Below are 27,010 nucleotides of genomic sequence, written 5' to 3' on the forward strand. Positions count from 1 at the left end.
CTCCTGCCATCCATCTCCACCCTCTGACAAACAGAGGCTAGGGACACCATTCCTTACCTATCCTGGCTAATAACCATTAATGGACTTAACCTCCATGAATGTATCCAGTTCTCTCTGAAACCCTGTTTGTTATAGTCCTAGCCTTCACAACCTCCTCAGGCAAGGAGTTCCACAGGTTGACTGTTGAGGTGTTCTTCCCACCACAGGAATGTTAAATGTTATTATATTATGGTCACTATTTCCAAGCGGTCCTGTTTTAGTTACTTCTTCGACCAGATCCTGTGCTTCTCTCAGGACTAGATCGAGAGTTGCCTCTCCCCTTGTAGGTTCCTGTACCAGCTGCTCCAAGAAGCAGTGATTTAAAGTATGGCACCTAAATGGCCTTTCCCTTTGCTTTTTTTTTTTTTTTTTTTTTTAAGAACTTAAAATGTTTTTTTCCACTTAATGATGATTTATAACATGAAGCTGTAATAAATTAGCTGTACTGAAATTATATTATATAAAAATCATACCGCAGCTCATGATGCACTGTATGTAAAATGATAGGTTCCATTTTAAATTTTTCTCAGATGCTCAAAATTATTTCATCACTCATTTGAAGAATACATGAATGTGCTAGCTGACACATGGACTTTACACAGAATGAGCTTCAGTGGACAGTATTCATTTTTGAAAGTTTCAGACATTTCTTAAAATGTGTGCTTCTAAACAGAGATGGGTGAATGCAGCAGAACAGCACTCACAAGTGGTGAAATTCACTACTGTGCAGAAGACTTGCACCATAACCTGTTTTGGAGCATACAGCTTTTCTGTCTCTCCTCTACTCTGGGGTGAATTTGATATAAGCAATCTTCTAAATAACACCCACGCTCACTTTACTGGCATTTGCAACCTCTTTCCTATCTATTTATCATAGATATATAAATTATTGAATACATTGTTTGCAAATAGTTTGCCTAGTTCTACTTCTAAACACGATGTTACTACCTCTCTAATTGTTTGCACTGGATGCTGAGTATGGTATGTTTTGGGGGTTCTGAGATAGCACGTGAATCACACTTTCCTGACTGCAGAATTTCCGCCCACCTAGTATGTGAAGACTGCAAACTTCAAAGAATGATAATAACAATTTAGTTTGCATCAAGGGAGAAATAACTGAAAGGTATGGGATGGAATGTTGCTAAATATGAGATTGTAGAATACTGCCCCATTGAAAATAGTGGAAGCTCCATTTGTGGGTCTTTTAAAACCAGATCGGACAAAATACCCAAAAATATACTTTAGGAATCAATACTGCCTTTAGACAATGTAATGATATTTAAAGTGACTGAGTAGGTCTTTTCCGTCTCTAACTTCTGTTGTTCCATATTCTTGGTATATCTAATTTGGATCATATAAACTGATCATATAAAAGGTATATAAATATACCTTTACCTTGGAGGACTCCTGAAAAGGCAGGTGTTAGTAATGGGAGATTTGATCATTAGAAACATAGATAGCTGGGTTTGTGATGACCAGGAGAACCATATGGTGACTTGCCTGCCTGGTGAAAAGATTGTGGATCTCTCTAGGCCTCTAGATAGACTTATGTGTAGTGCTGGGGAGGAGCCAGTGGTTGTGGTACATGTAGGTACCAATGACATAGGGAAGGATAGGAGAGACGTCCTGGAGGCCAAATTTAGGCTGCTAGGAAAGAGACTGAAATCCAGGACCTCTATGGTGGCATTCTCAGAAATGCTTCCAGTTCTACACGCAGGGCCAGGTAGGCAAGCAGAGCTTCAGAGTCTCAATGCGTGGATGAGACGATGGTATAGAGAGGAGGGGATTAGATTTATTAGGAACTGGGGGAACTTTTGGGGTAGGGGGAGCGTATACAGGAAGGATGGGCTCCACCTAAACCAAAGTGGATCCAGACTGCTGGCACTTAACATTAAAAAGGTTGCAGAGCAGTTTTTAAACTAGGAGATGGGGGAAAGCCGATTGATGCAGAGTAGCTTGTGGATTGGACAGAGACGTCTCTTAGAAGAGAGTCTATTGATAGAGATTCTCTAGGTTTTAGTCAGGAGGAGAGGATGGAAGAGGACAAAGTATGGGCCAGATCAGACAAGAAACATTCACATAAAAAAGAATCTGACACATCAGAAAAGGTCTGACAAATAAACAAATTTCTAAAGTGCTTGTACACAAATGTTAGAAATCTAAATAATAAGATGGGTGAACTAGAGTGCCTCGTGTTAAAGGAGGATATTGATATAACAGATATCACAGAAACCTGGTGGAGTGAGGACAATCAATGGGACACAATCATTCCGGGGTACAAAATATATCGGAAGGACAGAACAGGTTATGTGGGGGTGGAGGGAGTGGCACTATATGTGAAAGAAAATGTAGAATCAAATGAAATAAAAATCTTAAATGAATCCACATGTTCCAGAGAATCTCTATGGATAGGAATTCCATGCTCAAATAGAATTTAACAGTAGGGATCTATTATCAACAACCCGACCAGGACAGTGATAGTAACGATGAAATGCTAAGGGAGATTAGAGAGGCTATCGAAATAAAGAACTCAATAATAGTGTGGGATTTCAATTATCCCCATATTGACTGGGTACATAACCTCAGGATAAAATGCAGAGACAAAATTTCTCAATACTTTAAACGGCTGCTTCTTGGAGCAGCTGGTACAGGAACCCACAAAGGGAGAGGCAACTCTCGATTTAGTCCAGAGTAGAGCGCAGGATCTGGTACAAGAAGTTACTATAACAGGACCGTTTGGAAATAGTGACCGTAATATAATAACATTTAACATTCCTGTGGTGGGAAGAACACCTCAACAGCCCAACACTGTGGCATTTAATTTCAGAAAGGGGAACTATGCAAAAATGAGGAGGTTAGTTAAACAGAAATTAAAAGGTACAGTGACTAGAGTGAAATCCCTGCAAGCTGCATGGACACTTTTCAAAGACACCATAATAGAGGCTCAACTTCAATGTATACCCCAAATTAAAAAACACAATAAAAGAACTAAAAAAGAGCCACTGTGGCTTAACAACCATGTAAAAGAAGCAGTGAGAGATTAAAAGGCATCTTTTAAAAAGTGGAAGTCAAATCCTAGTGAGATAAATAGAAAGGAGCATAAACACTGCCAAATTAAGTGTAAAAATGTAATAAGAAAAGCCAAAAAGGAGTTTGAAGAACAGCTAACCAAAAACTCAAAAGGTAATAACAATTTTTTTTTAAAGTACATCAAAAGCAGGAAGTCTGCTAAACAACCAATGGGGCTCCTGGACGATCGAGATACAAAAGGAGCACTTAAAGACGATAAAATCATTGCAGAGAAACTAAATGAATTCTTTGCTTCAGTCTTCATGGCTGAGGATGTTAGGGAGATTCCTAAACCTGAGCCGTCTTTTGTCTGTGACAAATCTGACGAATTGTCACAGACTGAAGTGTCACTAGAGGAGGTTTTGGAATTAATTGAGAAACTTAACAGTAACAAGTTGCATTCACCCTAGAGTTCTGAAGGAACTCAAATGTGAAATTGTAGAACTATTAACTATGGTTTGTAACCTGTCCTTTAAAAAAGTTTCTGTACCCGAAGACTGGAAGATAGCTAATGTAATGCCAATATTTAAAAAGGGCTCTAGAGGTGATCCTGGCAATTACAGACCAGTAATTCTAATGTCAGTACCGGGCAAATTAGTTGAAACAATAGTAAAGAATAAAATTGTCAGACACATAGAAGAACATAAATTGTTGGGCAAAAGTCAGCATGGTTTCTGTAAAGGGAAATCATGTCTTACTAATCTATTAGAGTTCTTTGAATGGGTCAACAAACATGTGGACAAGGGGGATCCAGTGGACATAGTGTACTTAGATTTCCGGAAAGCCTTTGACAAGGTCCCTCACCAAAAGCTCTTAAGTAAATTAAGTTGTCATGGGATAAGAGGGAAGATCCTTTCATGGATTGAGAACTGGTTAAAAGACAGGGAACAAAGGGTAGGAATAAATGGTAAATTTACAGAATGGAGAGCGGTAACTAGTGGTGTTCCCCAAGGGTCAGTCCAAGGACCAGTCCTATTCAATTTATTCATAAATGATCTGGAGAAAGGGGTAAACAGTGAGGTGGCAAAGTTTGCAGATGATATTAAATGGCTCAAGATAGTCAAGACCAAAGCAGACTGTGAAGAACTTCAAAAAGATCTCACAAAACTAAGTGATTGTGCAATAAAATGGCACATGGCATTTAATGTGGATAAATGTAAAGTAATGCACATTGGAAAAAATAACCCCAACTATACATACAATTTATGTATGTATAAATACATACAATGTATGTATGTATGGGGGCTAATTTAGCTACAACTAAACAGGAGAAAGATCTTGGAGTCATTGTGGATAGTTCCCTAAAGACGTCCATGCAGTGTGCAGCAGCAGTCAAAAAAGCAAACGGGATGTTAGGAATTATTAAAAAAGGGATGGAGAATAAGACAGAGAATATCTTATTGCCCTTATATAAATCCGTGGTACGCCCACATCTTGAATACTGCGTACAGATGTGGTCCCCTCATCTCAAAAAATATATACTGACATTAGAAAAGGTTCAGAAAAGGGTGACTAAAATGATTAGGGGTTTGGAACGGGTCCCATATGAGGAGAGATTAAAGAGCCTAGGACTTTTCAGCATGGAAAAGAGGAGACTAAGGGGGGATATGATAGAGGTATATAAAATCATGAGTGGTGTGGAGAAAGTGAATAAGGAAAAGTTATTTACTTGTTCCCATAATATAAGAACAAGGGGCCACCAAATGAAATTAATGGGCAGCAGGTTTAAAACAAATAAAAGGAAGTTCCTCACACAGTGTGCAGTCAATCTGTGGAACTCCTTGCCTGAGGAGGTTGTGAAGGCTAGGACTATAACAAACAGGGTTTCAAAGAGAACTGGATACATTCATGGAGGCTAAGTCCATTAATAGCTATTAGCCAGGGTGGGTAAGGAATGGTGTCCCTAGCCTGTGTTTGTCAGAGGGTGGAGATGGATGGCAGGAGAGAGATCACTTGATCATTACCTGTTAGTTTCACTCCCTCTGGGGCACTTGGGATTGGCCACTGTCGGTAGACAGGTTACTTGGCTGGAGGGACCTTTGGTCTAACCCAGTATGGCCATTCTTATGTTATTATGTTCTCAAATCATAGAAAATTAAGCTGATATTAAAATGTCTATCTTCAGTTAAAAAATGTTTTAGGATTTTACATTTTTGAATTTAAGATTTGGAAAATGAACAAATGTTGATAAGTAAAGTGTGATGTCTGTAATTATATGGATTTTTTATACTTGTTCTGTGTGAAGGATTAATGTAACTTTTAGACAAGGATTGTTTTTCTTGAGACCTTAATTAGCTGCCATTTTATTCTCTAAATTAGTTCTCAAAGGTCAAAATGCAATCAATTATCCAGTAATTTAGATACCTTAATTGGCATGGTTGTGCTTGAAAAGCAATGTGAGCTACTGTTTCATTCTATTACACAAATCTGAAAGAAGGCTAGAAAACTAGGATGATCTTTAGAAGGACATCATGAATTGATCTTCAAAATTAGAATACTTATAGATAATTGTTCTGGTGGCTGTTTTTCATACCATTTGATGAACTTTTCAGAGTTCTCATTTTCTTTCTAAAAGACATCAAAAAGTCTCTAATATTAAAAGTCATATGTTTGAAACAATCTTTTGAAATACCTTCAGAGCAAGTGCTAGGAATTGTGAAGCAGAGTAGCAATGTGGTGATTAGAAGAGGAAGTAGGAAAGGATCAGAGATCCGATTGGACACCCCCTTGCTCACTCCCCACCAGACTGCTGTAAGAGGAACCCAAGTCTCTGAGTCCCTGGATCTCCGGGTGTTTTAAGCCCCCAGAGTCTGAACGGAGTTCATCCACTGCCCAGACTTTGCGTCCCTAGGCACATGCTCGGGGCACAGATATTCTGTCTTGCCCTCCCTTTTGAAAAGTGTTACCCATTGTCCAGCTGCCTCGCCCCTCTGGACACATTGCTGACCTTTCAGGCTTCACTGTATTTAAAAACACCCTCTCCCAAGGGTGTGAACTATTTCCATAGGCAGAAGCATTTAACACATGGACACTCTTTACCCATGGTCCAACACAGTTGTTCTTTTACTTAATTATATAAATCACAAGAGAATACAGATCATATAGAACATAAAACACAATCTAAACCCAATGCCTCTCCTTAGGTCATCCTTGGGCAAGGTCCCCTGCCTCATGCAGCTGCTACATACCAGGATGTTTGGCCTTCATGGACTTCTCTTCCTCAGTTCCTGTGACCTTGCTCTCTCCTGCCCAGTGCTTCCTTTTTCTATCTGGCTTTCTTGGGTTTATAGGCCTTCCTTTCCAACACCTGGCCACCTTTGTGCTGTCTGTCCGGATCAAGCCCTTCCAACAGGGCTGATCTACAGTGAAATAGTTAACCCTTTTGAAATGAAAACTAAAGTTATTTTATTTAAAATATACATGATGATTTATAAAAAGTGATGGATGATTTATTGCTAACATTTTCATTGCTGTTAAAGTACAATTAAACAGGGCTGTCTTGAGAACCCTGGTCTTTAAATCTGTCAAGTAAATCGGAAAAAGGAAAAAAAAACCCTATATTTTATCCATCCTCTTCTTACTCACTTGAAAAGAGAGATCTGTTTCTATTGTATTCAATACAATCACATTCATTTTGTGACACAAACTAACTTAAAAAAAAACAACCCTTTCCCACCCTCTCTTCAGAGGGGTAAAATAAAACTGATTTCCAAGCATGCAGCTACTCTTTAGCATGAGCTTTCATGAGCTACAGCTCACTTCAACTGATGAAGTGAGCTGTAGCTCACGAAAGCTTATGCTCAAATAAATTGGTTAGTCTCTAAGGTGCCACAAGTACTCCTTTTCTTTTTGTGGATACAGACTAACTCGGCTGCTACTCTGAATCCTGTCTTTAGCATGCTATTTCGACCAAGTACCATCATTAAAAGTTAAGTACCTTCCTGTTGTCCCCAGTCTGAGACATGGGGGAGATACATACAAAGAGACTTTCATGATGAAGTAGTTTAGATAGGTTTCAGAGTAGCAGCCGTGTTAGTCTGTATCCGTAAAAAGAAAAGGAGTACTTGTGGCACCTTAGAGACTAACAAATTTATTAGAGTATAAGCTTTCGTGAGCTACAGCTCACTTCTCACGAAAGCTTATGCTCTAATAAATTTGTTAGTCTCTAAGGTGCCACAAGTACTCCTTTTCTTTTTGTAGTTTAGATAGTAACACTTCATGATACCTTCATAATATCAACTAGAATACATAAGTCATAAGGACAGATTCCCAAATTGTCATACCCTTCCTTCATCAGAAAGCACCAATGCAATTCTTTTGAATAAGTGGTCACAACAAGAGAGTGAGGTTCAGGATTCTGAGTTCCATTTCCTGTTCTGTCACATATTTATGTGTCAAATTTGTATTATGCAGCATTGTTGTAGCCATGTTGGTCCCAGGATGGAGACAAGGTGGATAATATCTTTAGTTGGACCAACTTTTTTTGGTGAAAGAGACAAGCTTTCAAGCTTACACAGAGCTCTTCTTCAGCTCAGAGATATTACCTCACCCATCTTGTCTCTTTAATTTTTTTTTTATTTTTATGACATTTTATCTGAATGTGACTAAAGTGAGTGGTCACTGTGTCCATATTTTCCAAAGAACATAGAACAATATGAAAAATGGCAAAGCAAATTATTACATTCCATGTCATAAAGTTAGCCTACTCTCTAGACTTGATTTTGAAAAAGTCTATTGTCTTGCTTTTATTATGAAAGACAGAATTTGCCAACAGTTGCAAGAGGATGATTTGCATAGGTATCTATAACAATAGTAAATACTATTGTGTAGCAGCTATTGGCAGATATTCTCCTTTTTATAATCACCATGTATTTGATGTTTCCTAATAGTCTTCTGTATTCAAATCTTTTTTTTTTTTTTTTTACATTATGTGTACTGAAAACAGTATCTTATACAAGAGATTTGGAGAAATTGGAGCATGCCCCTTGTTTAGGAACCTTGTCTGTCTTCATTTTAAATCCATTACAAAACTCCCACTGACTTCAACAGGAGGAGGTCCTAGATGTGTATCTTAATAGCACACACCAGGATACTACTTGTGACATGGTTCCGATAGAGGTAAATTCTTCCCATTCTAGCTGCAATTACTGGCTACGCTTTTGGAGCTTGTGTCTTTTATGACTCATTCTCCCCACCACTCACCCCGTTACTTTTGTTTCTTGTCCTAGTCCCAGACAAGCTGCAGATATTGCATGGTTGTCCCCTCTAGTTGACATTTCTCCTTATTATCTGCAAAGTGTTTCATTTTAAGGTAGGAGCAGAAAAGAAATCTTGTTTCTTTCATTAATGCTCGGAAGGCATCCGTTCATTTAACATCTGTGATGGTCCAGATGTTTAGGAGAGAGGCATGTTTCTGAAATTCTGAGGCATCTGGAAAAAATGGTTTGCTCACTGCTGACTTATTCCATTTCTTTAATGTGTCCTTTCTCATATTAGAAATATAAGCAGATAAAAGCAGCTGATCAAGTTAGCTGGGCCAATACTTCCATTAATCTCCTCATAGCACAAGATGACTAGAGAGCTTTTATTCTGTAGTTCACAAACATAATAGACTATGTTGATTCAGTATTATCATGGTAAAGGCTAATCACAACATGTCTTTTCTCTAAGCATTATATGAATGTTTATCTGCGCATCCCAGTGGATGAGTTCCAAAGCACACGCAGTAGAATACTTCTGCCATAGAATAAATGAAATTCTTATGACATCACAAGGGATTTTCTGTTTATGAATCTCATGCCTTTTCTTTTATAAAACTGTTAGTGATGCAGGGAATGATAATAGGGTATCTTGGAGATCTATGCAAATTGATGCTTGAACTTTATTCTAGTTGATAGCTAATGGCAAAGGCATCTTCCCAAAGGAATGATCTACAGCAAAATATTTGACTTTTTGAAATAAAACCTAGTGTCTGTCTGTCTAGATTTCTAAAAAGTGATTTATTGCTAACATTTTCATTGTTAAAGTACAATAAAACAGTTGAGAACCCTTGTTTCTAAACCTGTCAAATAAAACAGAAAAAATACTATATTCTTCCATCCTCTCCTTATGTGCTTGAAAAGGGATCTATTTCTAAGGTATTCAGTGTAATGAAATTCATGTTGAGTGATAAACTGCTAAAATGCTAAAAAAGAAGAGAAATTCAAAATTACGGGATAAGGTTTAGATTTAGCTTGCTTCTGATTTCGCCCATTATGTTTGGTCCAGTGAGTAAATTACTATGTCATGTGAAATGTAGTTTCTTAGAGTCTCATATGTTTTTTCCTTGAGCCGGATTCAATGAGAGTCTTTTTATTGACTCAAATGGACTTTAGATCAGGGCTGTTTTTTCATTTGTTGACACAAGGAGACACCAAATCATGTTGAATATAAGGAGAAAGCATCCCTTTAAATATTATTTGCCTTAATTTTTTCATTGAGTTTTGGAAGAGATTTTATTTTTAAGAGAGAGAACCTGTTCAAGAAAATCAATTGACGTGATGGAATGTTCACTAAATACCTGTGAAAAATAGATCAGCACATTCATATTTCAAAGTTCCAGAAAGAGAATCCAGGGACCAATTGAATCCGCAAAACAAAGCAAGATGTATTTTGAATACAAAAGGCTTTAATCCAGGGGGCTTGTGTTTATTTTTCTTCTGGGAATTCACTGTTTAGTTTTAGAAAAAAAAATGTGTTTGGATTATGAATTAAATCCAGGAATTTAAAACTGAGCATTTGAAGACTAACATTCTATTTTCTGCAAATCTTAAATTTTATTCTTAGGAAAGCTGAACGGGGGTTTGACCATTGAATTAAAAATTTAATGTCCTTAATATTTTGCCTCCAACAAGGGGTTCAGCTGCTTGGAGAGGTATAAACTGAGTACTCATGTACACATGAAAAGATGAGTATGGGATTATAAATACAATCCATATGTACAGATACCACATTATCTCATTTGTAGTTTAGTATCTTACCCTTTCCATTTTTGTTTGATTTCAGAATTTCACAAGTGATTACAATTTGGGCTAAATTTGTAGCATAGATCTAGGCTGTTTTTTTAAAACAGAGTCCTGTAGTGTGGGGTTGTGGAAGCAGACTGACCCTGTACAATCTCCTGGAGACATCATACCATGAGTTCTAGGGGATTGCAGTGCCTCAGAGGACCTAGCTACATCTTTAATAGGGTGCGGCAATAGCTCCTCTGTGCATGGGCCAAGCTCTGCTAACTGGTACAGAGAAGGAGCAGGGCTATGGACTTGCCTCAATTTCTTCCGAGATTCTGTAGCCATTAAATAAGGTAGCCTGCACCTGCCGTTGACTCCATAAAAACAAAAGGACTGGGGTTATCTTTGGTCACTATTAGAAGAGCAAGGGGGAGAGGGGAGGAAGGGAAAGCTCCCTGGGCCCCACCTCTTGGAGACCTCTGCACTCTATAAAAGCAAACAGAGCTGCAAAGCAGACCATGTTGAGTAATATGACTGGGTTCCCACTTCAAATACCTACACAGTATAGCTAATATTTCTGTGCGCTGCACCAGAGTTTTATATCTGTGTGTAACACCTACTTTGCCACTATAGTTGTTTTTCTCTGTATGAATGTATTGCTGGTGAAGGGTATAGTAATGGGCTACCAGCCACAGGAACTTAAAGCTTTTCACACTGCAGGCACAAGGTGGGTAAATTTAGTTGAGGAATAATGACTTTTGGATGGGCCCCAAAGCACTACATAAAAGCGGGATCCCCATCCTCCACACACACATCCTGCCATGTACAGTGATTCACATACACACACATTGAACCAAGGAGGGATTGAACATAAATAGTATGAATCTATTGTCCTAATCAATGGCCTCTCTTCCCACTGTCAGCTCCAGATTTCATTCAGAGCTGGGGGAAGGATCTGACACTTGAGAGTAGAAATATAGGAGGCACTGACCCTGCACTAGGCATTCAGTGGTAGGCCTTAGCAGAGGGAGGCAAACATGACTAAGAGGCCTCGATCTCTGAGAGTATTTATGGTGCTGCAAATGATGATGAGCATGCAGGGTTAGAGACCATAAGGTGGAGTACCCTAGCAAGCAGCAAAATAACTTTCCTCACATACCCTTCCAACAACCTTGACCTGACCTGACCTCTGAAGAAAGAAGAACTCTGCCCCCATACCCTTCAATCCTTGGTTTCCGTGCTGAGATTACCCTCTAAGGCCCCAATTCAGCAATGCTTGGCATGACATTCTGTATGGGCCAGCATGCAGCATCAGGGTCAATTGTGGAAGAGGTTTCTGTTATGTGGACCTTTGTCCCCAGGGGACTGAATCGAGTTTCCAAATTTGGAGCCCAGACTTGCAGTCCTTATTCAGACAAAACTCCCACTGAAGACAAAAGTCTATGGGTGTTTTGCCTGACTAAGGATGAGACAAATATGACATTCATTTTAACATTAGTATATATTTTTAAAAAATCAGAACACTGAAGAAAAGTTGTCAATTAACTTTGATATTATTTTTTGAATATTTGGTTTATAACACTTGCCTTCTAAGTCTTAGGGATATATTCTCCTCTAGATGCATGTGCATAGCTCACCTAAGCATTAATGTGAGTTACCCATGTGCATCAAGAGGAGAATAAACCTTTTTGAATGCTAAGTGACAGCTGGTGTGGAATTTTTGAAGCTGCTGTAAGTTCTAACCCTGAAAACATGCGTGTATAATTAAATTCCTAACATAAACTTAACTGCATTGTGGTAAAATACAAAAATGTACCATTAAATAGACATGATATTTAAGATATGAAGCTCCAGAAATATATAAATAACAGAAGACTGCATCTAATGCAATCACTTAAGTGTCTGAATGGAACAAATGTATACAATAAATTCTCTAGCTTTTTTTTCCCTTCCAAATGCCAGATAAATTCTTTACTTTCCTAGTCTAAACGAAGACAAACAAAACCTCTTTCACATCTAGAATAACTGCTACCTTCAATCTTTTGTATGTGTTGTAGCATAACTGTTCAATATTAAGGCAGGCACTTAAAGCATTTAGGATTGACTGAAAATGTTCAGGAGGATAAAAGCTTAGTGAACTAATTCAGGAAAAAATCATATTTATCTGAGCCAATTTCTGTAGCTTGACATTTTATGATTTACTTCTAAGCTGTTAAAAGAGCTTAAAAAACCTTTTCCTCTTGGTTTGTCTGATTTTTTTTTCTTATGCTGCCTAATCCTGCCTGAAATTTGTGCAATTAATATTGAAGCAAACATCACATATATTGACTATGACAAACCTACAGATGTGCGAGATTAGAAATGGTTATGTACTCCACGGTAGCTGGGTGATGCATGATAACATTAGCACACCATCCCAGAGAATTGAAAGCCTCTGTATGATGTTCTGAAAAATAAAGCTGATAATGTACGGTGGTGTTGAAGGGAGGGATTTGAGGGCTTCTAATATTTCTGGCTTTAAAAATGTTCCAAACCAACTATCCACAAAAAATAAAATTCTCAGAATCTGTTTATCATTCAAAGTTCAGGGCAAAAAGAAAATGAAAATTATACATATTGTAGGTACTTGGATTGTGACGGTACTTGAATTGTGACTAAATCCTTTAGGAAATCTCTTCGGAGTCTGTGTGTGGGGGGGAGAGTTGGATTTAAGGGAGAAAATGTTCTTAAGTAATATATATACATAACCAAAATTGTCAGTGCACTGTATTGGTAGGCTTCTGCCTGGAAACCTAAACCAAGGTCAAGGGGCATAAGTTCTATGTTTTTAAATAGTCACACAATGATCTGGCAATGGGTCCAAAACACACATGTGCGCACACCCCAGTGTGGATTAATCCAGTTTTTAGCATAATTGATTGTACAGGGGAAGGTAAAGTTAGGAGGTGGGGAAATATGTGATTACCAGCAAAATATGCACACTTTAGCAGAGTTTTGATATGACCTTCTGTTTTGGAGGCATCTCTCCATGGAGAAGAATTTGATCCATAAGCATATCTTAATAACTTAAGTGAGACTGAATATCCTTTTTCTGTTTTAGGGTTTTCATTATATAAATTGAAGATGCAAAAGACATAATACACCATCTAAGAGAGAGAGAGACAGGATAGTGTCATGGGAAAGGTACAGAACTGCTGAGAGTCATGGAAGTTGCATCCTCTGTGGTTCTGCCGTAGTCCAGTTGAGTGACTTTGCAAGTGCTGAGTTTGGTGCGTCATGTTTGTTTGTTTGTTTGTTTGTTTCACAACTTGAGACACCTTTGGGGGCATCCAGAAACATAAGAAACCAAATTCAGAGACAACATTTGAAAATATTGGTTGTAACTCCCCTGTTCCTCACTTGGTCTTTCTGTAAATGGAGATAAGACTCAACTAACTCACAAAGGGTATTGAGAGTCCAAGTTCATTTCTACCTGAGAGTGGAGCTGGTCAGGAAATGATTTCCCCATCTCTCCCAAGGAAAATGTTCTACTACAAAAGAAAAAAAAATCAATTTCATATGAATGTGTAACATCCATAAGTGTTGCATCAATCGCCTTTTCCAAGTGATTTTTCAGTCGTAATAGGAAGGAAGATGACAGTCAGCCACTGCTGACTGGTGTTCAGTTATCTTTTTTCCAATTAAAACTGTGACAACAATTTGAAAAAAGTGCAAAATATGTTTGTGTGTTAATTATGTTTTTATGAGCTAATCTTTGAGTGTTTCGTTGAAGGTGCTGCGTATATGTGTCATAGTACTGACATGCATTTTAAAAAAATAACCGAAGTGCCGATTTTTAGTGAGTTAGACCAACATCTGTAACACATACAAAGAAGAAAGGACATCTAAAAGTAAGATCAGGGTCCAGATTCTCAGTTTTGATCACTATGTGTTCAGCACCGGCCACTTGTGATAACTTGATCCAGTTCTATATCATCTCAGTCCCCAATATAGTTTAGATCCACAGGATGCTACAAATTATGCAAGGTGGTTGTGCCTCTGTGGGTTGATACTACTATGTCATGATTTTTCACAAACTCAAAACTGAACAAATTTCATTGGAAAAATCCAAAACCATGAACTTCTAACAGTGAGTTTTCAGATATAATTCTGACTATTTAAGTGTTCATTGTATTCAATGTATGCACTTGTCCTAGCGGCAAATGAGAGCCATAGAACATCCATATTTTAAATAACAGTTATTAATGATAGAGAGTTTTGGTAAGTTTGGAAGAGACACAAAAATTTCGTTTGTAACAAATCCAGTTTGAAATGTGTATAATAATCACTCCTTTTTCTGAAGGACTGCCAAGACAAAAGCATACATTTCCCATTTCTCCTGAGCATGTGTTCTCCTCTTAGATAACAAAAAATAGAGAAATATGATTCTTCAATGGTTTCCATTTCCAGAGGTATCAGAATGGGAAAGATGAGTATTGGCATCTTTTGTTTTGTTTTGTTACTTACACAAATATGTCCTCTATCCATTGTTAGCAATGTCATATGAACTTTGACATTAATATTCTGGGAGGAGTATGTATACAGGCACACATTGTTTGTATGTGGAAGTTGAGCACTTATGAGAGGTCGCTGGGCATTGCAGGACAAGATGGTAACTTAAAAATTCCAATTTTTAATCGCTCTGATAATAAAAGTAATATATTTCATAAAGTCCTTTCTAAATTCATTGTTCCTCCCTGCCAGCCCAGGTCTGATATTATTTTCTTTTATCTCTGTGGTTTTGCAAATTCATATTGCTTCATATTCAGTTCCATTTGCACTTCCTATTCCACTTATTGTAGGCACATGCTACTGCTTCATCCAGACACTCTATTCATTCCCATTCCAAGAGCCCTTCCAGGGCTGACAAAGAGAGAATGAGCTTATTAGCACCTTGCATTAACTTTCATGGAGCAATTTGTGTGACCCTATAAAACTTTTGCTTTTTCTCATTTTAAAATTCTAATGTTTTATTAAAAAACTGCCTGATTGAAAAGTGACCACTTTAGTCTATAAACTAGAGAGCTTGGGAGTTAAAGTTACCTGTAAATGGAAACATTTTGTAAAATTTTTGCATTTGGTGCATATGCATATTGACCAGTTTTTTCCAGAGGTATTTTTAGAAGTCCAGGGTAGTGATTTAGCTCACATAGTCAAAATACCCCAAGTGTTACATGCCACTGAACATCCTTCTGTTCATTGGGACAAGTTCAGTCCCTGTGGGGGAAATGTAACTAAATAAATAAAATCCAATTTTTCAGGAATCCTGTTGCAGGCGTTTTTTTGTAATTATCAGCACTTGAAATTTTAGCTAAAGCCTTACAAAGATTACATTAACATAAAATGTTGTGTTCTTTTGATTTAATATATTCTTTGGGATAAAATATTCAGCAATACTAAAGGTAGGGATAAGAAATTATTACCTGCCAGGTGATAAATAGTACTCTATGTTGATGAGAAATATTTTTTAAAAATGCAAATGACTCATTTGAAGTTGACACTCAATCTGGTTAAAAAATATGCCTAAAATTCAGAGTTGAAAATCCACTATTAAAGTAATGGGGCTTTTTTGAATTGTAGCAATTACTGATTCCAAATTAGAAGGTTCTCCTTTAAAATTTTCCTGTCACATTGCATTTGTCACATACTGTTGTTCTACTTCATTCCACATTGACATACAATCCTGATGGCTAAAACTAAGTGAGATGTTGAGACTCGTGCTTTTACTTTGGAGTTTGTGATTCAAAAGAAGCCCAAAAACTGTACAATGGAAATAAAACATGTTTTACTGATTACACAGCTACCTTTTCTAAAACTGTAATCCAGTCCCTCTCTTCAGAGAGTTTTGCACCTTGCTTATTCCCCCTACGTTCGTTGTATATTATGCTAATTTGTTTTATAATTCTATTGTATTTACCGTGTATTTTAAATATAATGGTGCCTGCTTCTGATATGACTCCATCATTGCCATTAAAAATGCATATAGTTAGTTAAATATATATACACGTGGGATTACCAAGCTTCTCCAAGCATGAAAGTTAGCTATTGCAACTCAGCTGAACAGCAATCAGACTACCAATGTTGCAAGCTAATCCTGCTTCCCTTTTTAATGTTGAACTCCCATGAAAATCAGGGGGAGCTTTAGAGATGGAATGGCTGCAGGGCTGGGCCTTTGAAAGGGTTTTGATTATGGCAGGTGTATTAACCCGTAAAATATTTTCTGTGGGTGAAGGAGTAGAAACCTCATCTCTTGACATATTTCAAATTAGGCTAGCCAAAACAATAGTAAATGCAGAATAGGGAACAATACTTCAGGATGTAGGACCAGATGAGCTAATAGGTCTTTCTGTTCTTATAAAAGAGCCCAGAAGGGAGCAAAATAATGGGATTTGTTCATTCTCCGCTTCCCACTCCCACGCAAGTGTGTTGTGGGGGGTGTGTGATTGGATGGGAAGGGGAGTAGGGCCATAAAACTTCTGTGGGGTTCCTACTCCCAAATCCCAGGAAGTGTGCCCAGCTGGGGAGAGATGCCTTCTTTCCACATTGCCCTGTAGATCCCACCCTGAGCCTGGTTGGATGTACTGACACTGGCTTGCTGAACCTGCTGCACTCAGACTCTCTGGAGAGGAGCAATTTAGAGGGGTTAATGTTGCCTCAGACAACTCTAACATTCCACTGCAGTTTTGAAGGGGAGATACCATTTAACGTAGCTTCTCCTGCATAACATTACTCCTGCCCAACCCTGAGTTCCACGGGTATTCTGCAGAAGGGGGCAGGTGGCCTTGTGGATCATGTTAGAAAATATTTTGGTTAGCAAACTTTCCCTTCCTGAAGGATCTCCCCATGGTTTTCTCTACAGCTTTCCTTCTTCCCAGAGAAATAATAAAAACCTATGGGGTTTAAGATGGCAAGATCTACCACATTTCCGTATTAAAATGAGGAATTTGCATTTCATTTGTTAATTTTCTGCACTGGAAGGAGATTTCTTATGCTCTGTATTTCAGGGGAAGTGTCATTTGGACAAGGAAAGACGTGTATAACAAAATGTACTCCAGGCAAAGTCTCATGACATAAGAACATGTATACCATGTGCAGCCCCTGGGAGAGACTGAGATGTGATGGTCTCTGATACATTCAGCATATGAAGGACATCCAGAACTATGTCACCTTCTAAATAATGTGCACAAAGCATATCTCCCTGCTGAACACAATACTTGGGTAAATTCACATGAAAAGCAGTTGGCTTAAGGTCAGCTCAGGTAAGAGCACGGTAGTAGAGGAAGAAGAAACAAATTCCCCCATTGAAATTATCTCTCCTTTATTGGTCAAAGGGATGGGCAATCTCAAGGTCCTATTGAATTATTTGGTCTTGCTATTATTAGATGCCTAAATTGCGATAGTGGCCAGAAAAAAAAACCTTTATCTATGTCTGCCTAACTGCATAACTGTTCCCTTTCGCTACTGATGTCACCAATAGTCATGATGTTCCATGTGTTGGTCACCTTCTGGCTAGACTATCACAGTGATGCAGACTATGGTGATCATCTAAAAATGAAAGATGGTACAGCTTACAGTAACCTGCTTCCTATATGTATAAGGTTGAGGAGAATGTATTACAGCAGTGCTCTCCACTACCAGTTCCAGTTCCAGGTCTGTTTCAAGATCCCAGTCCTTACATGTACTAGGGCCTAGTTATCTCAGAGGTTGCGTCTTTCATAGCTGCTTCCATGACCAAGAAGGGATCCATCGCTAATAAAACCGAGATTTGAATATATATGGTGCTAAGAAAAGGGTGCCCTCTCCACAGAAGACCCATGACTATGGAATTCATTATTACACCAATGTCTTCCGATTTTTAGAGTGCAATGAAAATTTTCACCTACGTACAGTCTGAGAATCTTAAAAATCCATCTGTTCTGCTGGGGAATTCTTACCCATACATGATTTCCTGAAAACCCTTTTTTCCTGCCAGACAGCTGGAAATTTAAAGTGCCAAGACATATGCAGGAGTTTCCCAAATAACTGTAGTGAGTCTCCTGAGGACACACTGTTAGGCCATATTAAAAGTCTGTTGAAGCCAGTGAGTGTTTTTCCACTGAGTTGAATGGGAGTTGGATGGTACCCTCCTCAGTTATACGGTGGGATTTGTCAACTATAAAAATCAGACTTTAATTGAGGTTGGGAGTGAATGCAGGACGATTCTTCCTTTCAGAGGAATGATATACTTCTTAATTTGTAGGGTGCCCAGATACTACAACGAGGGACTTATTAGAAACCAATTTATAACTCTAATAATGAACTGAGGAAAAGCAGTAATAGGATTATAAATCATGAGATCTGGATTCTGTTCCTGGCTCTGCTCCAGACTTCCTGTTTGCCCTTACACAAGGGAACCTATATTTTTGGGTGCCCAACTTGAAACACCTTTTAAAGAGGCACTCAAAATTGCTGTCCTCTTTTTAAAATGGCATCTTTAATCTCCTTTAACTTTAATTTTCCCATCTGTAAAATAAGGACAATCACTCTTTGATACCTCACAGGGATGTTTTGAGGCTTATTCATCAATGTTTGTGATACAACGGTGATAAATAAATAGAGAAGTATAACAAATTGTTTTCCAGTAAATGTGCCCCGTGATTTAGGCCATATACCATAGGACTAGTATTGAAGGTGCACTCTCCCAGATTTTTTTAAATGGTGCTTGTAAGCTATGCTTTTAATATATGAGCCTCCTCATATTATAATTAAGCTACAAATAGTGTGGGTGATAAAGTTTTAAATAAGAACATTAACCATGACAAAGAAAGAAATGAAAACGAAACAAAGACATTGCCCCATGTGTACTGTATAATGAGTTGCTGTCCTCATTTTTCACCTGAAACTAATAGTTACGGTGCTGCAGTGAACAGTGCCTCATCTATACATATATATCATTTCTCCAAAGGATGCTCTAGAGAGGATGTAGATCAATATGAATTCATTTTTTCTGGTAATGGAAAATATTTGAACTGTTCAGTTATCAGATGCCAAAGAGGACTACAGGGGGTATCATGCTTGTGTTTCTCCCTATTGCCCTGACAATTTCAGGCGCATGTAAACCTCCAGCTTCACATACACTCTTGACAGGTGTGCTAAAGACACCTGAATTATTTACACTGTTGAGAAGGTAAAATGATATGTGATTAGCAAGTGAGCAAAAATTCTCATTAAATACAACCTGCTCCCCCACTCCTGCCAAAAAGCCATTCTACTGAACATTGTGCATGTATCTGAAAACGCCCACAACTCTGAAACAAGGAAATAAAGCAAAAAAAAAAATGAAGTTTAAAATGTTCTCTCTCCTTTATTTCACATTAAAACATATCAGAAATGTTCTCATGATTACATAGGACTCAATGGTAAAATAATCCATAATATTTTATTTTAAACGTTATCAAGCACGCAAGGTAGACAACTTGCCAAGGGAATTATTAAAAATGGCTCGTGACCACACTATTGATCTCCTGTGGAAAATTAGCAGTGATGTACGAATGAGTAGAAATTGGCTAAACAACTGGATGAAAGGAATCTTTCTACCCTTACCAAAGAAAGGAGACATAACAGAGTGTAATAATAGTCAGATAATCTCCCTGATATCACATGTGGGTAAAATTGCCCTACATAATCCAGGATTGCATGACATGAATGATAGAAGCAGAACTACCAACACAACAAGTAGGTTTCAGAGCAGGATGAGGTCCCTGTGATCTATTCAGTAATGACCATCCGTCACATCATTCAAAAATGCAGAGTATAATCACCCGTTTCACTGACCACTCCAAAACTCCAAAAAGACCATCCAACATGACTATTTCTGGAGAATGCTGTCAGACATAAGGATTCCAAAGTACCTCATTTAATTCATTGCAAATCTCTACCATCACTAGCGGATCCAGGTGCAAGCAGCAGCAGGTGATAGTGAGTGGTTTGCCACTGTGCAGGGTATGAGACAACTGTATTCTCTCCCCTAAGCCTTTTCAGTATTCACACAGAATTTAGTATGAGACAGTCTCTGGAAGGTTTTGACAAAGTGGAAGGAGTTGAGATTTCCATGGATTGATGCCTCTTAACTGACCTCACATACATTGATGACACAATACTTTTTGTACAAACACTGATGCAATGCAACAACTATTGGAGTCTGTAAAAAACGTTAGTAAGAAATATGGCCTATCCCTGACTGTGCCTAAAACTAAACGCATGCTTGTTGATACAATTAACAAAAATATGATGCAAGTAGTCATCATGATTCATGGTCAAGCTGTAGAGGCAGTAGATCAGTTCAATTATCGGGGTTTATACCTAGCTTAGCTGTTCCAAAGAAATCTGGAAAAGACGAGGAATGGCTCACTCACCCATGGCCTGCCTTTCAAAAGTTTGGAAAAAAAAACATGGAATCTCATAATGTATGAAGGTTTGACAGGCAAAAAGCTTAATTTTTTTCCACAGTGATTTATGGATGTGTATCGTAGGAAATTAATGCTGCTGATAAGAAAATGGAAGAGATGTGGTGCTAGCAAAGAATCCTGCACATGCCCTGGATGGAAAAGAAGTTGAATGTTTATATTAGAAATATTACAGGAAAGAGGCAGACCGTGCTGGCAAAAATCAACAGGCACAAACTTATGTACTTTGGTGATATCAGTTGCAGAGATGGACATAACCTCAAGAAAATTATCATGGAAGGAATGGTTGCAGGTCATCATAGCGGAGGATGACCAGTGAGGAGATGGACTGATGGTGTGTGGCAGATCACAGGACATCAGAAGCTGAGTGCTTTAACCTAGTGATGGGCCAAGAGGTTTCCAAAAATTCTTCTTTGATATCACCAATATTCAATATATGTATTTTACTTACTTCTCAGGAATCAGATTGTTAATAAGAAATCATTATAATTGCCTTAATAAGTTTGGAAAAGGTTGAGTTCTAATCATATCATATATTATTTGCTAGCTTACAGTATTATCTTATTAATTATAAATATCCAGAAACAGACACATTTACTGGAAGATATTTCTCTTTGTGAGACACTTTCAAGACATTTAAAACTATCAAAATAGGGAATGAAGCAATAATACAATATTTATACAAATGGAAACACCAAGAAAATCTGAAGTACATTAAAGTAGCACTAATATTTGCCACAACTATGAGCACAAATACTAGCTGTGTTGCCATTAGAAGGCTTAGACAATTAGAGAATACTGAATGAGAGACAAAAACAGGATACAATAGAATTAAGTACCTTTCTGTTCCCAGTATCATGTACATGGTTTATGAAACTACCCAGTAGTGCAACTCCAACATAGACATATGAAACAGTAGTCTACAGAGTTGCACACTCAAACCTCATTAGAAGTCAATGGAAATTAAGGTGGGGTGCCCAAGTCCCTTATGCCCCTTTGAGAATCCCAGAAAAGAATGACTCTTAGACATATGTCTATGCCACACAAATGGCTGTTACATATGCTATTGACATTTGTTTACAATCTTTTGAACACACAGTCCTGGATTCAAGAACGTTTTAAAGAGAGAGTGTATTGGCCATAACACTTTTTTTGGTCTACACTTCTCATGGGACATGAACAGCAGGAGTAGACAAACTCCTCAAAAGATTTTCATGACAAACAGTCTGTAGTAAAGTATAGATACAGGTCTGAGCCAAAAAGGCTGTGTTTAAATACCCTCAGTTTTGAACCTGTTAATATCTAGACCCAAACTCTGATTTTAGTAATGAACTGGGGGGTAGAATAATTATATAGCACATATTTAATGGGAGCAGAATTGTCTGCACATAGGATTTTACAGGGCATATTTATGGTTTAAATTATAATCATTTTAATCTGTTCGTATACATTTTATTCCTAACTAAAACTCAGCATTCATGCACCTCCTTCAGCAAATCAGAAATCTGTGATTTCCAAAAGTCTATTTTATACACCTGGACTCTTCACTATAGCAGAGCTTAAAATATGAAGATATGTTTATGAAATGACAATTTATTGGATTTGAATCACTGAAGTTGAAAATTGGCTTGGACCTACCTCAATGGAATGTCATATGGTAGAGGGGGCTACTTATTAAATGTTGAAGTATTTCAGATTCAGTTTTAGCAACTTGAATATCAGTTTTAAATTATCTAAATGAAAGGAAAGGTTGGTAACTCAATTTGAATAGTAACATTTCACTTCCCTGGGGGAAAGGCCTATAGAAATGGAGAGATGAAAACAAAAGGGTTCTCTAGAAATTATTCTGAAAGCTTGAGGAATGTTTTACCCATAGTTGTTGTTTTTGTTAATCATCCCAGAGAAATTCTGTAAAGGAATAATACTACTAGTTACATGCTATGTTTGGTTCAAAAATCCCAAAGTGGGGATAACAATATCATTCTATGTTAAATTCTACAGGATTTTTTCCATACAAGGAGAAAACAAAAACAAATCTTGTTTTTGAACAATAGATGTTTTAATCAAAAAATGTTTAGTCTCAAAAATGGCTAAATTCTTGCTTCATTTACATGCATGCAACAAGCCAGAAAGGACACTGAGGCATTTAGGGCCTAATCGAAACCCCAATAGAAAGAATCCCTTATGGCCTAATTAACAGAAGTTCTGAGCACCCAGAATTCCCACTGAATTCTATTTAGTTGGTGGGGAGGGGGGGGAAGTGAGAGGCTGCTGGGACTCAGTAGGGTTGTTATAGAAATGACTCTAAAATCTTACACAATTTAATAGAGAGTGAGCACCTTTCTATATTTGTGTCCCATATTACTCTGTATCAGGAATATAATTTTCTATTTAATTTTATGTGATGTTTCTTTAGAAAATTTAACGTTTTCTTTTAAAATTGATGAGGCTTTTTCGAAAAGGATGAGCCCAAAATTTCCAAAACACCATCAGAGTAAACTATAAAAAGTTCAACAGTAGGTTTTGGGTGGAGACGAGGAAGCAGAACCCCTAAATTATACATGACTTCAAAGGAGATACAATTCTTAATGTGTATTTATGGCTGTTGATTTGTCCAGTTGCCTAGTGATGTAAGATACACAGTTCCTCATTGATCTGAATGGGATAAATTACCTTTCTGGAGACATCCTATGTTATTTATTAGAAAATTACATCCTTTGAAGAGTTTCAGATTTGTTATTTTTTTTCTCCCCTCCATTCATTAGAATTGAAATGAGCATGATAAGCCTGTTGTTAGATCACTGCTCCCCATTGTGGGATAAGACTCAGGGAAATAGGGGTGACTATGGACTCCCTCCATAGTTCCAGAGTGGGAGGCTGAGCAGAAGAGTTGCTCTCAACATAGCTTCCAAGGCCCAGATGATCTGCCTAGATCCCAGGGATATAGAACCTAGCACAAAGGACTTTTGATCACTGCACCCTGGGAGTGTGCCTTTTCAGGGAATCTTATAGCTGCAATTGCCCTCAGAGGTGTGTGTGTGTATCTGTAAATCACCACGTATTATCTTTTCCTAATTACTACAGGGTCAGGGGTGCGGAGGGACAAATATATACACCATCCAACACAGTGCCAGTTTGTCTATCCTTTTCTCAGCCCACCTAGTCCCTGCTCTTTCCCCAGAAGAAGTCCCGGGACACATGGGTGAGTCTGCATGTCATCTGGATGTCACACAACAAGGCATAGGTGGTGCAACCTAGTGGTTGGAGCAGGAGTCTGGCCTAGCAGTAGGAGCAGAATCAGAGGCCAGAACTGGAGGCATGGTCAGGAGGCAAGCTAAAAGTCAGAGCCAGGAGTTAGGAATCAGGGGTTTAGAGGAGGCAGGGACTAGGGTGGAGCAGAGCAGGCAACGAGTGGAGCAAAGGCTGGAGGGGAAGCAAGCCTGGCACAGCTGCAGGCCTGGACCATATTGAGCAGCCGCAGTGCTGCTGTTGCTGCTAGGCTTAAAAAGGGATCCGGTGGCCCTTCTGTCCAATCAGAGCACAGTCACTGAGTGAGGGTATTGGGCCCAGTCAAGCTCACTGGGTTGCTAGGAAACTGCTGCCAGCACCTGCTGAGTTCCTGACACTGAGGTTGGAAGATAGGACTGTGCCACTGAGACAACTGTTTGAATGAGATGGAGAAATCCACATGTAGATGGTACCCTTGATGTGTAAATCTGGAGGGGCATGACCTTCCCATCTAGAATTCTAACAGATATTTCAAAAAGAGATAACAAATATTTGTTATTACGTTCTACAGATGTTCTGAGTCATACTAGAGAACCCTGTTAAATTTCTATGGACCCATTAAATTCTATTCTATGCAACTTTTTCAGTAAGTTTAAATATCTACATAGTTGAGTGAAAAGAGTCTGTCTGACACCATATCTGTGACATTGGTTTTACGGCTATCAAATGAATTCAGAGAAAGCTGATTGAAATTTATGGAAATGAATTAGAGGTAAAAGGATTTAACTGAAGGTTTATTGAAAGTAATTGAAATTAACAAAGGCTATTGATAGAGATGCGAAGTAATTAAATTAATGGAAATAAATTGCATTTAATTGAGATTTAATTGGGAACTACTAAAATTGAATGCAATTCAATGGGGGAAAATTGATAAGCTCTCTGCTGATTTTGCAGAAGATTGATATTAATGATTTTCAATACTAAAAAGAAGCCATTATCTAGGAGAATATACTAGGAGAATACCAAATGATACAAACATATATTTTGTTGTCTACTTAGAGGAAATATCAGCTTTAAACTTCATATAATTTCTAAGAACAATATTAAGTATCATTTGAATTATCTGAATGAAGAATAATCCTGCTAAATATAGATTCAGAAGGCCAAGCAATGGGGGGAGAGGAAAAATGCTCCATACTCCTTAAATTTTTGTTATAATTGGGCACTGAAAGAAACAAGGTATAGACAGCCATAGGACTATAAGAGCGCTAATAATTCTCAGGATCATCTTTTGAACAAAATAATCTATCATGATTATGGTGTGACATTTTCTGGTTGCATTACTTGCAAGGGCTATAAATTCTTATTTCAAAATGACTCTAGTTTTAGATGGCAAATCAGAACATAAAGCTCTAGTTGTCAGATCATAAATATATAACTCCTGACAAACACCGAGTCTTTTGTGTTTAAGTTTTGGCTGGTGTCTATCACTGAGGTTCTGGAAGTGCAGGGTGAGCTTCAAGCTGCAACATGGGGATTGAACCTATGTCCTGATGATAGGCTTGTGAAGGCCAGGGGAGAGGCATCATGTACATTGCTAGCTGGGATTGTCAACATTTCCCTGTGCGGGGGAGAACGTCACCAATTCTTAAAGGATTTGTGAGGTTTCTGCTCAAGAAGGTACTCTTAATGTGCATTATGTCACTAGTTACCATCGCATGTCTAAGATCTTCCCATTTTGTGGGGGCAAGCTGTTTCAAAAGGTTGTGACAGGTTAACTGTGGAAGCATTTGTGGAACCCTCCCTGAATTAAGAAGGGTACAGTGACAGAAATTGCATTGGTTGATTATGCCTCTTGCCAACAGAGGAGGATAAAAGCTCCATGAAAATTATTTTAGATCTCTGTGGTTTTGGTACCACAATGTGTTATGGAATCCTTTGGCAGTTACTAATGGTGGAGAGTGGTTGGAGTTGCTTTTTGTGTGAGATATATGAGGTAGATTTGTACAATTGCTCATCTCAGCTATGAGCTCTGTCATGTGGGGTACTGCAGACTTCCATTTTGTTGCCCCTTCTGTTTATACTTGTGCGGTATATGAACTCAGTGGGAGAGTTGTCCTCAGCAAGTTGATGATACCCAATATTACATCCCCATTGTGGCTACCCATGCACACCTAACCAGGTAAATCTCCCAATGTGCAGATTTTTCCCATGTGTTCGTTTAATTCCTAAAATGCCTGCTTCAAGGGATGGTCGTCTTGGGAATGATGTATTACCAGCAACATATCAGTGATTCTGAAACTATAAAGTCATCCTCTGGCATAAGCAGTGCAAAGACATGAAGGTACACAATCTACCTGTGGGTTAGTGGGTACCAACATGTTTAAGGCATTCACTTAAGAGTCTAAAACTGGACTCATTCAGGAAAAACTCTCTCTGTTCAAACTCTCTCTGTTCTCTCTGTTCTTGGAAATGACTTCTGGAGCAGGTCTTCATTTCATGGTAAACAAATTTAGATTTATTTTTAGTTATTATATTATTACTATATATACGTGTGTATATGTTTTGCACTTTCTACATATTTGATCCCTTAACAATAATTTCAGAAAACAGTACTTCCTAGTGCTTCTTACAAAACAAACATCTTCAATTTTAGAACAAATAAACTCCAGGGGTGGCAGTTTCATAATGCAATGTATGATAAATCTGTGTATCTAAAAAAATCACTTACTCTCTTTATTTTCTAAAATTAACCTTACATTGTTCAGATTGAAATTTAAAGTTATTCTTCAACCAAAGTTAAATAATTAGGATTTCCATTACAGTTCTTAAGGTGATCTGTATTAGCCTTGAGACTCCTGTGTGTGTGCGTGTAATACACACACACGTTCTATAATATGAACACACAAACATCATTTTTTCCTCTAACGAATTAAGGTAATTGTGGTCTATCTTTGAGGTTAAATGTAGAAGATACATTTTGTGCTATTTATTAAGATAACAAGGGAAATAGATATCTTGGATTCTATTCTATAATTATATATATCTTTAAAATTGAGAAATCTGTTCTGTAATCTAATGTACACAAAGCAATAATGTGTTCCTTTTTTAGACTAGCTTTTATGTAAGCAGGATTTGATTGTAGTGCAATGTGCTGCCACACTGTGGGACTTTTTTACCCCATGAGCTGGTGGAGTTTGT

At 37.9% G+C, this 27,010-nt stretch overlaps 1 long non-coding RNA gene across 4 annotated transcripts in view; it reads left to right on the top strand.

Moving 5' to 3' along the window:
• LOC122462594 overlaps window positions 1–27,010 on the top strand; it is a 193,304-nt gene that overhangs the window by 136,566 nt on the left and 29,728 nt on the right. Inside the window, exon 3 of one of the 4 annotated variants that reach the window (XR_006285266.1) lies at window positions 13,198–13,712. The exons of the other annotated variants lie outside the window; for them this stretch is intronic. This is a non-coding gene — a long non-coding RNA (uncharacterized LOC122462594). Of the gene's footprint in view, window positions 1–13,197; window positions 13,713–27,010 lie in introns of those variants that run through there. 4 annotated transcript variants of the gene reach the window in all.

Source organism: Chelonia mydas, chromosome 12 (genome assembly GCF_015237465.2).
Source record: "Chelonia mydas isolate rCheMyd1 chromosome 12, rCheMyd1.pri.v2, whole genome shotgun sequence".
In the NCBI taxonomy this organism is placed as follows: domain Eukaryota; kingdom Metazoa; phylum Chordata; order Testudines; family Cheloniidae; genus Chelonia; species Chelonia mydas.